General features: G+C 40.4%; 1 protein-coding gene across 5 annotated transcripts in view; it reads right to left on the reverse strand.

Annotated features, from left to right (window-relative positions):
- PGCKA1 (PDCD10 and GCKIII kinases associated 1) overlaps positions 1–15531 on the reverse strand; it is an 83066-nt gene that overhangs the window by 16539 nt on the left and 50996 nt on the right. For all 5 annotated transcript variants that reach the window (XM_019741946.3, XM_088792528.1, XM_074322253.2 and 2 more), the window contains one exon: positions 7959–8008. The gene's annotated coding sequence lies outside the window, so the exon portion shown is untranslated. The remainder of the gene's footprint in view (positions 1–7958; positions 8009–15531) is intronic.

The following is a 15531-nucleotide window of genomic DNA, read 5'->3' on the forward strand; positions in this document are numbered from 1 at the left end:
GATATTTGGCCATGCAGCAGGAGGTAAAGATAAACCACAAAATACATATGGCCAAATTTTTGGGAAGAAGTCCATTATTTTTTTAACAATAAATTCAGAATACTGTGTTTGAAAAGGCAAAATTTGCATGTATTAGAATTAAACAAAAGGCGTACAGAAATTGTGAGTAGCTAATGGTCAGCCCTCTAGATGCCTCACCAGCACCCCCAGATCCTTCCGTACGCTTGGTGGGAACTGTTTGAGGGAAAAAGTTTGAGAAACTATGCAACTATTCTCTGGACTGTAATTCCTGGGAGTAGGTTCCTGTCTGGAGCAGACGAGATGCATTTCATTATTGAATAAAAACTGGGGTGTGTGTGTCGCAGTGGTGGGGATCCTGGTGGACACACAGAGGGGTAGAGGGCATGGGGTCCATAAGGAATCCACCTGGGTCTGAGTGGGCCTGATAATGTGCGTTTCTAACAAACTCCAAGGTGGTGCTGGTGATGCTGTCTTTAGTGATGCAAGAAAATCAGGGCAGTCCAGGCTTCTCTGCTTTGCTGTGTTGCTGGTTGGTCTAGGTGAGGTTTACTTAAAGGGGGAGGACTAACACTAAGAATGCTTGTGGCTTGTGGAGTTTTTGGCAAAAAGTGAGGTACTATGTTTCCCCCAAAATAAGACCCGGTCTTATATTAATTTTTGCTCCAAAAGACGCATTAGGGCATAGTTTCAGGGGATGTCTTATTTTTTCATGTACAACAATCTACATTTATTCAAATACAGTCATGTCATCTTCTTCTGGAACATCGTCATAACGTACTAAATGCGTACTGGTTGACGATCTTAACTGGGGCTTATTTTCGGGGTAGGTCTTATTTTCAGGGAAACACGGTAGCTATTATCACCACTGGCCCCTTTGGTGACAAAATATATAGCCCAAATGAAGATGGCCAACATGATAATTTGGTTAGAACATAATTTTGGTCAGAAACTAAGACACATAGTCACTTTTTCCAATCTCATCCCCAACTGGTAGTTTTATAATCCTCTTAAGTTTCTTAAAATTTTGTCTGTTTTTCAGAATTTGCTTTTAAACACTTTCTAATTTATGTTCAGTTTTTTTATTCTTCTCTGTGGGGGTTGTAACAGGGAAAAGTTAAAATAAACCAAGCGTCCAATAATACAGGATTAATTTGAACCCAAATACTTAATAATTGGGGAACAGTTGGAAAAAACCTAAGAATTGCACTGGTCCACTGTCTTCCTGCTTCCCTTGCTTGTTTGGTTTCTCAGGGTCCCATAAAGCTGAGGAACCATTGCCCTCTGGATGCTGGGAGGTCCTACCAATGGAAGGTGCTGGTAGAAGACTAGGTGGGAAAGATAGGAGATGCCAGGGTAGTTTTCCCTTTTGCTCTCTCTGCTTTGGACAGTATCCTGTCCATCTCGGCAATGGCTGTATCTCCTCCACAGCCTAGATGCGCAACAGCTCCACCCTCCACGGTGCCAGTGAGAACCAAGGTGTCTGACCTTGGTTTCAGCTATTGCCCCAGTGTCTGGTTCAGTGTCGCACCCTGGGGTTGTAAGGTCTTCCTGCTCTGACCATCTCTGTGTTACCTCATCATCTCATTTGATTTCCCAGCTCTTCCAATACCTGCATAACCCAATGGCTATATAACTTATCTCTGTTTGAAAGGAGAGGTTCCCCTTCCTGGCTAGACCTTGCCTAATACAAATAGTATCCTGGCCAAGGATTTCTGGCTATGTTACCAAATAATATACAACAACAGTTTTGGACTCTGCAAAAATTAGTATTGTCCACAGTACATATTACCGCTTGCTCCATGCCTGACATAGGACAGATCACAGGAGGATGTCAACTGTGGTTGGGGAAGGGACTTTAGCACCTCCATCATCTCCGTCAAGTTTTCTTCTCTTTCCTATCTCAAATCAGTCTGCTTCACACTGTAACTACTGGACAAGTCTCTTAGATTCCCTTCCAAGCTCCTAAACTCCTCCTATATAGATATTCTAAAACTGTCACTGGAGAAAGCATAAGCAACACAAGGACCTTCACACTATTTTGAGTAATCTCTTGAAAATATTCAACATCTTAAATGGGTGTGAGGTATGGTGGTTGATAAATAAGTTTAGACGTTCTCTATGTCGGCTCACGTACAGAAGGTACTCCCTATTATTTGTACAGGCGCCAGGCCGTATTACCCCATCCCTGTGATCAATACAGGGGAAGGAAGCTGGTTTGTAATACGCCCCTCAATGCCTCAGTGAGGCTGCAGTTCAACAGCTTCAGACAAACATCTAAAACCCTTGGACTTGGTCATCCAGATATCACCACGTGCTTATCACTCTGCTTTTGAAGTATGTAGTGAGGAAGTCACGCACATCATCACACACAGCCCAGAAGAGAAAGTGGCTGAGACCATATAGAGAGATGAATTAATCATACACATAATCTCATTGAAAATGGCAGATGTTCATCAATGATACGGAATTAGACATTTCCCCCAAATTCTGCTACTTGGGTAGCAGCTTGCTCGCTGATGAACAGACCATGCCATTCAAAACCAAACCAAGCGTTATTGTTCAGGGCTAAACACTGCAGCCCCAAAAATCAGACCCAACGGAAGTTGGGGGCAGACAGGACCTTCTGGATAGCTTTCGGTTTCTGGTAATATGAACAAGTACACTTGGGGGAAATCCTCAGGTAACACAAGCACAGTTTATCTGAGAAGCAGATTTTAAACATCTGAAATGAAGATGATGTGTTTTCACTTAACACGTGCCTCTATGTCTTTCGTGTGGGATTTAGTGGGCTCCTTCTATCATCCTCTTGACCACATGGTAACAGTATCATCTGACAAATCTGATCTTGACTCAGCTTGATGGGGTAATTTACTTGACTTTTGTTCAAGTTACATAGGAAGCTCAGTGTCACCAATCTTTCGTAGGGTATCTGCTTAGAAACATCAGAGACACCCTTGGCATTAGTGCCTGACCGATTTTATTTTTATGTCCATATGACCAGAAGGACTGGTCAGAAAATATGTATAAAATCACATAGGGAGTCCAGAATAGCAAGAACTTAAGAATCCAGTACCTAGAAGACAGTCTGTCTGTTGTAACTAAGGGAATGGGCTCTGGAGTTACAATCTGGATTGGCCTGTTCTAAGCTGAGTGACCTTGAGTAAATTGCTTAACTTCTCTGAATCTCAGTTTTGCCAACTAGATGGAGAAAACAGTAGCACTGAATCGTGCAGGGTTCCTATGAGGATCACATGATTTAAACATGTGATGGGCATGACAAAGTGTGTCTGGGAAGTAGTAGGTTCTTAATAAACGTTGGCTGCCACACATGTTCCTGGCTGTCGTCTGTGAAAATATTCTTTACTGGGTGCTAGTTACTTTTAAACATTCCGAATAAAAACGGGTGCTGTTCTGATCAAACTCTGTGGAGCCCCATGGGAATTGGTGCATGTCTCCCATACAGGGTGTGTCTCTACTTTTAGGAAGTACCCACATCTAGGAGGTAGGAGAAATCTGGAAGAAATCTGAAGCATTTAGAAAAACTTAAGTTCTGGAAATGATGAGGAAGTCTTGGAGGAGATGATATGGAGAAAAGTTTATACAATACAGCCTTATTAGGCTGCAAATAATGATGGCTTTAGAAGCAAGGGCAGCTTGGGGTTAGATGCTTGGGAGAACTAGTTCTGGGTAATTCCTGGAATCCTAGCGTGCCCAAGCCACAAAGAATCTTAGAGAACATCCTGCCTGAGCACCTTATTTTAAAAATGTGGACTCAAGGCTGGAAGAATGAAATAGAGGACAAGAAAAAGCCGATTGTCCCATCTTTGTAGATGATGCTATGTGTGTAGAATTGGGACCCCAATGTTTCTTTACATTATAGGAAAAATACATTTTGCATTTGAAAATACTTCAGTAAGGTTCACTACTGAGGACTCACTTGGAGGCAAGACACTCTGCTTGTTACTAGGACATAAAGAGGAAGAAGAGCTCTGTTGTCTGTTAGAAGGGTCATCACCCATTCATGCAACAAATATTCCTGAGCATCTATCATGTGCCAAGTACTGAACTTGATTCCAGGGATCTGGAAAGAGTTTACAGTCCAGCAAGACACACAGGTATACAAATGAATGACTATTACCGTGTTATAAGTACTAGATTGAAATGTCATGTAATATGTTACATAAGGTGAGGAGCCCCTGCATAAACTTGGGAAGACCAAAAAAGGCTTTGTGGGTAAAAGTGAGCAGATCATATGCTGGTGGAGTTCCAGGGCACGGTCCGGGGGGCATGCAATGCCCACTCAGGAATGCAGGGATGCTACTTCTTAGACTGGCTCTCTTAAAGCCACCCTTTTCATGTGCACTGCCATCGCCCTGCTCTAAATAAAATCATCATCACCTCTTCTTACCTGGATGACTGCAATAACCTCCTGTCACCTGTATCGCTCCTGTCTCCTAATCCATTTTCCACATAGGAGTCACATGCTCTTTTTTAGGACATAATTCGAATCATATCACTCCCCCTGCCTAAAACTTCACAAAGGTGTCCAACGCCCTCAGGATATTTAAAAACATGTAACAATGAAGAAGATGATAAAAATATCAAACTTACATAGAGCTTCCTAGATACCGAGTGTCAATCTACATGCTTGAGGTACACAACCGATCCTCTTTATTTGTGGACTCTGTATTTGTAGATTCACTTACTTGCTGAAATTTACTTGTAACCCTAAAACCAATACGTGGGGCCCTTTTGAGGTCATTCGTGGATATGTACAGAGCAGCAAAAAAATTTGAGTCGTCTAATGCACACGTTTCCAGCTAAGCTCAAACAAAGCAACACTCTGTCTTCTCTTCAGCTCTCATATTGTAAGCAAGTGGCCTTTTCAGTCTATTTAGTGCTACATTTTTGTGTTTCTTATTGGTAATTTTGCTGTTTAAATGGCCCCTAAGCAAGGTGCTGAAGTGCTGTCTAGTGTTCTGAAGGGCAAGAAGACTACGATATGCTTTACAGAGAAACTCCTTCCTGAATGAGCTGTGGTGCTCTTAGCCCTGAGATCAGTACTGACGGATTAACACTATATTTATGTTTACATATATAATATGTATGTATATACCAGGGGTGCCAAACAATGTACACATGTTAAGAGATGTTATCTATGTATTACTTTTTGAAGTTGAATTGAATTACAGTAGCAATGTGTAGTATGACGTTCGCTCAAAAGATGGTGTTAATCAAATGAATGCTAGCATCATTCATTGTATTACAATTTTAATACAGTTTTTTTCCTTGCTTAAAATGTGTATACATTTTTTGGCATCCTCTGTATATTAAATAAAGTACCTTTAAACAGAAACCCACATAAAACAAAGTTATGTATTGCTTGATTGATGATAATGTGGTCACCAGAGGTTCCCAGGAACCTAACCACATACGTGTTGAGTATGTATTTCTCCAGGGAGCGATGGTTCACTATCCACTGACTCATTGCTTGAAGTGACTCTATGGAATATAACTACAGTGACTAATGAGAATCGACAGAAATAACTCACTTAAAACTAGTAAGAATCTCCTAAAATAAAAAAACAAGTCTTTCCTATACCCTCTCGTGCATCATCTCTCCTTTTTTCCCGTGGCCACACTAGCTTTCTTTCAAATCTTTAAACTTTTAAATTGTTTTAAATTTATGTTTCCTGCTGGTCATAGGCTATTTCTTTTGCCTTCTCACACCACCTCCAGCCAGCTTAGACCTTGGTTATTCCATACCCATCTCACCTTTCACCTTGCCTTCTTAGCACAACTTAAATAATTTTCTTTAATTAATGGTTGTGATGTCTTTCTTGCCTTTTCCACTATACAGATCCTGTGAGTCTCCTGGTCACTGCCATCCCCCACATAGCTGCTCTTAGTAGGTGAGCTCTTGAGGGAGACTGAGAAGTATGTTCAGAGAAGGAGGAGGGAAACCAGGCATTGTTATCAAGAAGCAAGAGAGGAGGGAGTTAGAAATGAGGGAGTATGTCACCACACGGTGTCAAATGCCTCCGAGAAAAGGAGAGGATGGAAAAGGGCACATTGGTTTTAGTAACAAGGAGGTTAACAGTAAGAAGTGAAGGAAAGTTACAGAACCAGGGAGGTGGGTGTTGGGGTGCAGTGGGTTGAGGAATGAATGGAACACATGAAAAGGAGAATTGGACTTGGATGGCATGGGGACGAAGAAGGGAGTAGTCGTAATGTAGAAAGATACAGGACTATAGGATGCTTTTGCAGGGACTGAGAGTTAACTATGTTACATGCTGAGGAGAAAAAAGATAATTAAAAAAGAAGTTGAAGATAACACAGTGAGGGGAAATAGAGGAAATCAAGTCAAGATCAATCGTGAAGGTATAACCTTTAGAAAGAAGTGAGGATACTCATTTCTTCCTTGGAGGCTAGAAGGAAAGAGGTGAGGCTAAGAGGAGATACTCTAAAGGCTTGACTTTCTTATTGATATGCTAGGCCAGGTTGTCTGTTGGAGGGATTAGGAGTGAAAGCTCAAAGTGTCAAAGGTTTGGAATGCTGTGTGGTGGGGAAAGGCAACCTTTGAAAGATGGCTGAGCAGTGCTGATAGCTAGCTGCAGTCAGTAACCAAAAAGTTGAGTGATGCCAATATGTGTAGTTCTTGTAATGTTTTCCTCTCCCAGCAATGTTCAGCCATCTTGGTAAAGACCCATAAATGTGGGTTATTACATTGGTCCCAGGTTAGGACAACAGGGCTTGGATCTTACGGGTGCTGACAAGAGTGGCCGAAGCAATGAGCCATGGGGTCTATAGTAGATAGGTAGGGCAGTCTGCCAAGAGTTTGGCTAATGGAGAAGGGCGAGTCTTGGGGACTAGCGATCCTAATGAGGTTTAAAAAACACCAGTGGCTCGCACCTTTGAGTATGAGAAATTTGGAGAGCTAAAAGATGGTGTTTCTCCATTGGTATATTTAAGTTTATAGTTAATGACATGGCCCAGGATGTGTCCATGGAAATTAACTGAAATGTAGTGGAAAGGGGATAAGTGGAGTGCAGACAGTCAGGAAGGCTTGGAGCCTAAGGTACCGAATGATCTGGAATAGCTGAAAAGTCCCCAGACAATAGCAACAAGTAGGGACAATGACAGAGTAGGTAGATGTCATGAACCTCAAAGGCAGATAAGGTTTTGAACGAAGGAGGCAGCTTGGCCATGTAGAATTTGCAAAGGGGAACAAAGACAGTGTACATACTACTTTCAGGATCACAATGTCGGGAGAAAAGGCTTGTTCCACTGGAGTAAGATATATAACTAAGCATGTCGCACGTCAGGCTGAAGATGGAAATGAAAAGGGAGTTGGGAGGAAACCCAGAAAAAACAAAAGAAAGGAAGATCTACAATCCCAGGGTGTGGTTCCTAAATTTGAGAGTGTATCAGAATACCTTGGACGGCTGGGCATCACCCCCAGATTTTTGAAAGTAGGTCTGGGGTGGGGCCCAAGAATCTGCATTTCTGACAAGTTACCAGGTGAGACTGATCATGTTGGTTTTGGGACTACACTCCAAGAATCACTATTTTAGAAGGATGGTCTTTATTGGAGGGATGGTCTTTATTGGCGGGATGCCAAATTGCCTGGGGAGATTAACTGAAAATCTTTCAGTGTCAAGATTTAGTTGGGTCATGCCTCATGTCACATGTTTTAGAATTGTATCCATAAACAACAAAAGTAGAAAGGAAATAATGGAGTTCAATTCAAACCCGAACGCACCAGAAAGAAATAGATTTTGGGGATTGTTCTGTCTCCTGGCTTTAACGTTTTAGGTAATAAAAACTGTAGTGAATGACAGAGTAATAGAAAATTTAATGGAAAGTAAAAAAAAAACAAAAACAAAAACAATAGACTTTTTCTTCCTAAAGCATTAAGGAAAAAAAACAATGCTTACCTGTTGAAGAGATTGTCCATTTGATTTCTCTGGAAGTTTAAGTTGTCTTCCTGCAACAACAACAAAATTGAAAGTTGAAGTCTACAAGTTGTCTACGTGTTGCAGCCAAGTTGCACCAACAAAGTGACAGTAGAGAGCATTCTCTGAGGGGCACTAGGCAGTGGTGTGACAGGAATGGTGTTTCGGACCTGGAACAATCAACCCTGACAGACAGGCACTTTAAAATTCACCAGGCCTGCCTGGATTTGCAGTCTCGCTCCTGACACTTGGTAATCAATTAACAATTTACCCACATTTCAGTGTTTCTTCTATAAAATAAGATTGTAGTGATTTTTAAATGGCACATGTGAGCTGTTTATCACATACTGGGCAGGTTGGAATTGTTCAATAACCAAAAGCTATTGCTTTATTACTGTTGACAAACATTACATGACAACATGCCTTTTCTTTGATGGGTAAAATTTCAACTAAGCAGAAAGAAATTCAAGGGATTTGCTTCTTGGAGACATAGCAAAGTTCATGAATATATGTATAATATTTCAACAAAATACATTTACAAAATAGCTTTGCTTATAACGAAAATAATGTATAGAATTTGAAAGTAAAGCAAATGTTTAGATTTTTTTTTACCGACTTCGCCGTGATTATTAGAACTATTCACTATCTATAGACCCAAATTTTTCAAAAAATGCTCTTATCCTACTAGCTACTTCCCTGTTAAAAAGTCTTATGGGGTTACATTGCCTTCCAAGTCTTTAATGAACTCAGCTAAGTACTGAAGCCATCCCTATACGGCACGAATGGCCTTCCAAGATTATCTCTGAAACTCCTCCAGCCATTATTTCCAGCCAGCATGGATTTGTCACTATTTTTGAAACACACCTATATTTTTCTGTGTCTATGCCTTCATACATATTATAATATTTTCCCCAGATGGCATGCCTCCATCCTCATCGATATTTTGCAAAATTCTACTCGTTCTTTAAAACTTATTTCACACACCATTTCCTCCATGAAGATTTTTTTGAATCCCAACTAAAGGCAATTACCCCATTCATTTAATTTCTATAAGATCTTCAACTTCTTGGATGGCTCTGATCACTTTCTGCCTCTGGATGATACGTAGCAATTCATTTATATAACGTTCCCTCCATTAGACTGTAAACTCTCAGTAGGGGAAGGTCATGGCTTCATTGTTTATCTACATGTTATATTTCCTCGCACAGTGACTTGCATTTAGGTGGTATATTGCATGTCTTTTAAGAATTTCACTGGAACATGTCATTGATAATTTTAAGATGCCTAATACCAATGTTTAATATTACAAAACAATAGTGTACATGTTTTATTAAATCCAAGATGCACATGTATTCATTTTTTTTTTTAACAGCTCTAAAATTAGAATGTATCTTACAATCATTGGCACGACATGGTTACACTAGCAGAATTTTTTCTTTTTTTTTTTTTTGGTGAATAAGATAATGGTACATGTTAAAATTAATGACATCTAACATTCAATGAAATATGATATTTGAATCCTACATTATAATTTTATCTCAGGAATATATTATGCATACATTTTATTAAAAATATGCTATGTTAAATGAGTGTCTACCTTGGGCACAATTATACAGAGAAGTATAAGACCTGGTCCAGTTACCAAAGAACTTTCTAAGATAAAGACTGACAATAATAAAAAAAAAAAAAGACTGACACTATCCAGAGATGGAACAAGAATTCTAAGAGCTCTACATACACTAAAGATCATGTATCACAATAAAAACAAAAAATATAAAATAAGACACGTCAAAGAAATTCTGTTTTTTTTCTCAGTCTGACATTTAGAATTAATAAGTTCTTTCAGAAAATATTTTTGGCATATCTGCTTTGCTGGTGCCTTGGGTACATGGCTAAATGATGGGCAAACTAGCATTGACATTATATTGGGTTGTACATGGTGAGGATCCAATAACTAGTACAGCTAATCAGTGCTAAGCATCATGGGAGTTTGGGAGCAAAAGCAATCCCTGTGGGGTTGGGCTTCCAGGAAATGCTTTATGGAAAAATAGAGCCATAAGCGATGGGTAGAAATTAGTTAGGTAGAGAGGACAGTTTTAGTAAAAGCAAAAGGGTAGGAAAGAATATGACTTGTGCAAAGAGACCCATGTTGTGGATTTGGGGGATGGCTCTGGCATGTATGATCAGGCTACCACGGCTCTTGAAAATAGGCCCAGAAGATCAAACATGACATGATTGGCAAACGGGAGTAGATTCTTGAGCAGTGAATGACAGTATGGCAGCGATGTATTAGAAAGCTTTGTCTGCTAGTAGTAAGCAGGGAAAATTAAAAGGGTTAAGTACAGAGCAACTTGCTAAGAGTTGATCCTTTGAATTAAGTGACACATGAAAAGAGCCTGGTGTGAGGTTGTATCCAAGGGAATCCAGAGGAAAAATGCAAATTTAGAAATCTAGTTTTTTAAGTTTTCCTTGATTTTCGAGTTAAGCATTAATTTCTACTATCCCAGCTTTCTCTGAGCACATTGGTTTATACACTTATTTTATATAGTGTCTTGGGAAAGTTTTGTTGCCTCGCTACCTGTTTCCTTATGTGTAAATGACAATTACAATAGCACATTTTTTTGTTTCAGAGAATAGTTAGGATTCAGTAAAAGAACACAGTAGAGTATTAAGCACAATGGTTGGCACAAACTACAATCTAAACATTGTTAGCTATGATTTTTTTCATTCATCATCGTCGTCATCATCATCATCATTTGTTAGTCAGTTTTCTATCTTTTCTCCCTGCCACTATTGGAAATTCCTTGATTCCAAAGACAGCATCTCATTATTGTTGTTTCTTTAAAAAGGAATACAAAGTAGGATTTCCACACATATGTACTGAATTTTGGGGGGTGGGAGGGTGGCGATGCCAGAAATCCATGAAAGCAGGAATCTGTGTGACAAAGGAAGGAATTATTAAAATTATTCTTACTTTTGGAGGCTGATAGATGGGAAGAATGGTGGTTCCATAAACAGAGAAGATGGAAGGAAAACCATGTGCAGTATTTAAGAGATTCTGAATTCAGCATTTAGCCTCCTGAGTTGAAGTGATCGATAAGAGAAAGATGGGAGAGAACAAAGGCATGCAGTCATCTTTCATTAAAAGAAAAAAAAGGGCATGGGGGCAGCCAGTTAGCTCAGTTGGTTAAAGCGCGGTGCTCTTAACAAGGTTGCTGGTTAGATCCCTGCATGGGCCAGTGTGAGCTGCACCCTCCACAGCTAGATTGAAATGACTTGACTTGGAGCTTTAAGTGTGGGAAAACACACTTAAAAAAAGGGGCGGGGGGGCTAAACTTATATAGAGAGCAACAAAAGAGATAAAAACAGAAAGTCCATGGATGTAAAGAAACTGATCTGGTAAGTCAGCAGCTCAATATAGCCTGTAGAATCCTTAAAGGTGTTAGGAAAGTTGGAATGAAGAGGCGAGGACTAAAATCAGGATAATTTGGAAGGTGTTTAAAAAGCAGTTAGGCTCCTAAATCCCTTTTGGTACACCGGGCTTTTGGGTGGTTTCCACTCTCTATCTCAACCAAAGAAGGTAAATTTAGTGTCTAGGAAGAGTAAAAGAGGGTTTCTGGGCCAGGAACACAGTAGCAAACACACAGCAAAGGGTAGGGGTTTTGAACCCCAAAATGGGTGATTAAGTGCATGTATGCACATGGAATGCTGAGACCCTCAGCCTGCTCCCCTCATTGGCTCTGGGAATGCTGGCAGTCACCTATAGTTGTCCCCCAGACATCTGAGGAAACTCTCTAACATGCAAGGCACGAAAACCAAGCAACCAACAAACAAAAAAGTTCTTGAAACAAAGAGTAGGAAGAAGAAAACAAAAACAAAAACAAAAAAAATCAACAATTATAATCTTCATCACGTCACTTTGTATCCAAAAAGAACAAAATGCTATTTTAAAAAAACAGAGAATAACAAAAAACCTCTTTGATTTAAAAATTAAAACAAAACATTTCAGTAGAGAATCTAAGGAAAAAGGAAATCTCACATAAAGTAGCAAACATGATAAAGACATAGAAAATCGAATAGAAAAGATAAAAAAAAAGTTAGCGGTCCATCCATGAGGTCCTATATCCCTATAATAGGAGTTCCGAAAGAGAGAACAAACAAATGGAGGGGAGATTTCATAACAAAATAATTTGAGAATTTCACTTAACCGAAGGAGTAAGTTTTTAAGATGAAAGCGCTCACCAAGTGATCAACACAATAAATAAAAATAAACTCAACGTCAAGACACATCATTGTCATATTTCGGAACTGGGATAAAAGATCCGGCAGGCTTCCAGAAAGGAAAGAAGTGATATACAAAGATCTGGAGGTCAGAATGGTTTAGGACTTCTTCAACAAACACAGAAATCATTCTAAACCTGGCCACACTACCAATTAAGTGAGAGGGTAGAACGAAGACATTTTCAGATATAAAACCTTTACCATCCATATACCTTCCTTTCCTGGGAAGGAAGCTGTTAGAAGATGTAACAAACAATGAAGGAGGGAACCAGGAGGGGGAGGCAAGGATACAGGAAGCAGAGCATTAAACACAGGAGAGAGACCAAAATGTCCCCCAGGACGATGTGATGGGCGACTCTAGAAAGCCAGCAGTGTGCACAGTTGAAAGGACAGCTTGTTCACATTGGAGAAGGTAAGAAGGCTCTGGGCAGTTTTCTTTAAGAGATGAAATTGGTAGAATAATTGAAGTGTCCGAAAGAGAAAGATTTACACAACAGGGAAAAAATTTGCAGTCGAATCAGTGGTAAGTATGTGGGATGCTTAACAGTGGAAAAAAAGGGACAACTGTTACCTCCAGAGAAAAAGCTGTGCAGAAGGGAAATATAATTCTCTACCTGGCTTATTTATGAATAACATTTACACAGTTATAAGAAATACTAGGTATTCATCTAACTAAAACTGGAGGTTGGGTGGGGTGGGATTCCGTGGGGAGTGGGAACATTCCTTATGTGTGGTGGGCCAGAGACTAAGAAGATAAATTATCTTCTGTAGTAGAAGACGATGTTAAAAAAAATAAATAAATCAAGAAATGGTAATAGAAGCATTCATTTAGAGAAATAGGCAAAGAACCAAACCAATGAGAAGGTGATTTCCTTTGAGGAAAGAAAATGTGCTCACAAGTGAGCAGTCTGGGCTGCATTTGAAGATTTGAAACCAATCTAGTCATAAGAGTGAGTTGTGAGAAAGGGTAAGCTAGAGCAGGGGTGTCCAAACTTTTTTCAACGTTTTTCACCAAGGGCCATATGCGGTAAAATACACAAACAGCCGGGCCACTCACTCGAGGTGAAGTACGTATTGCCTCACCTGGTTTATTTAAGTAAACCAAATATATTTTTGGAATTTGCTGCGAGCCAATAAAAAATGGATCGCGGGCCGCAGTTTGGACACCCCTGAGCTAGAGGATAGCGAGTGAAAACAAGGATGCTTTTGAAAATGCAAGCTCACAACCATTTAACCTACATTAATTAGTTAACATCAAGCGCTGTGGGCCAGGCCATGTGCTTACAGATGATCAGAGCAGGATGCATAAGACTTAAAGCTTACAACCGAGTCAGGAAGGCAAAACGTAAACAAATAATTATGATCCAGTGATATAAATGAGCTTATAGGCAAAGTATTATGAAAATGTGGGGACCAGCAATCAACATTGCAGAATAGTCTACAGCTGTGCAGTCCACTATGGCAACTACTAGCCAACTCGCCACATGTGGCTCTTTAAATTTACATTTCTTAAAATTAAATACATGAACAGTTTCTTGGTCACACTGGCCACCTGCATTTCAAATGTCCCAAAGCCACATGTGGTTAGTGGCTACTGTATTGGACAGTGAGACATGGAACGTTTTCCTCATTGCAGAAAGTTCTTCTAGATGGTGTGGGTCTCGAGGTTCTTAAATGGTGATTTTTTTTTTAACAGAGTTTTCAAGTACATTAAATCCCTAAGGGGATCACATTCCATGGGTCTATTAGTAAATAGAGCCTTACAGAGCTTGATATTTAACCAGCTAAATTATCTGTACAAGGAATGGAATTTTTACTCTGTTGGAAATTTAGTTTTCAAGTGGAGCCACCCCTTGAGCCAGGAAGGAGTATTTCTTACACCTCCTGATACTGTTTGGCCACCCACAGATGTTGGGGGCAAATGCTGCTGGAGACCAGAAGTCTGTGAGTTTTGGGAAAGCGCTTATGCGTAGTGGAAAGAGGGGAGAGTTTGAATGTTAGCTTCACTACTTATTAGCTGTGTGACCTGCAGCAAATCTCTCAACTGCCCTGGGCCTTAGTGGTTTTAGATGTGAAGTGTATAGATAATGCATGAAGCAGGATAAGCAGAAGCACAAAATGGCAGTTGTCATTCTTCTCTTGTTCTGAGTCTCCAACTTTCAAGAAGCGGTTGGTAAAGAGGGACCCCCTCAATGAAGAGAGCTGGCTCTCCTCACCTCTCGTTTCTTCTCATCACTTCCATTTTCTGGCTTTCTGTAAAGGAGCTACTATTGACCAGGAACTTAAGACCAATCACAGGAAGGGGGATTTCTGTTCAAAGCAGGGCAGAGGGAAGACGGGGGAAGAGCAGTGACATTTACCTGAAGGCCTAGGGCACGCCAGACCCACTTGCAAGTATTTTATGTCATTCTATAAATCCTCCCAAGGCCTAGAGGGAGTTGAAGAAGTGAGGCAGGTGGCTGGAGGCGAAGGTTTGTGGGTGGTGGGAAAGACAGCCTGGTGGGAGATAAATCCACAGAGATGAGCTGGGGTTAGGTCGGGTGGGACCCTGGATGCCACGCTAAGGGCCTCACTTGATGAGATTCGTTGTTCATAATAATAACTGGTGACAACACGTTGGACGCACTGGAAGAAGCCAAGGTGAATTTGAGCCTGGCGGTGACTTATCCTCAGACAGGTTTTTACTCAGGAGTTTTTACCATACAGTGGATAGCCCATCTCTGTTACCTTGTTTAACTTCCATGAGAAAAGAAAAAAAAAAGTTTCTTTCCAAGGAGAGTTAAATGCTAAATATGATAAGCCTGAATTGGCACCAACACTCCTTGCAAGAATTAACTTTCCCTTGTAATTTGTAAATGCATTCAGGCTTGTTTTCGGCTTTCTTTTATGGGTTTTCCCCACCCCCACCCCCAGGCAGGGCCAATATCTGAATAGAAAGAAAAGCTCTCCAGCTGGGCTCCTTTCTCCGAACAAGCTTTGCAAGCTTCGCAACATCTTCCTTGGATACGGTTCAGCTGGGGGCCTTCCCTGTATTCCAAGAGGAATTCCTGCCTCCTCGCACAGGGGCCCCTTTGTTGTCTGAGGTTATGAGAAGTTAACCACTACTTCGCACAAGGAAATATCTTCTCATTGTGTGAAGGAATGATCAAAGAGGAATGTCATTTAAACCAAGGAAAACAAAACCGTGATTTATATCTAGAATCTCTTCAGAGAAAAGAGAGAGCCTAGTTACTTCAGTAAAGCACAGATACCTGCAGTAGTAGAGTGTAAAATC

This window comes from Rhinolophus sinicus, chromosome 1 (assembly GCF_057876585.1).
Source record: "Rhinolophus sinicus isolate RSI-liver-muscle chromosome 1, RSI-T2T, whole genome shotgun sequence".
NCBI lineage: Eukaryota > Metazoa > Chordata > Mammalia > Chiroptera > Rhinolophidae > Rhinolophus > Rhinolophus sinicus.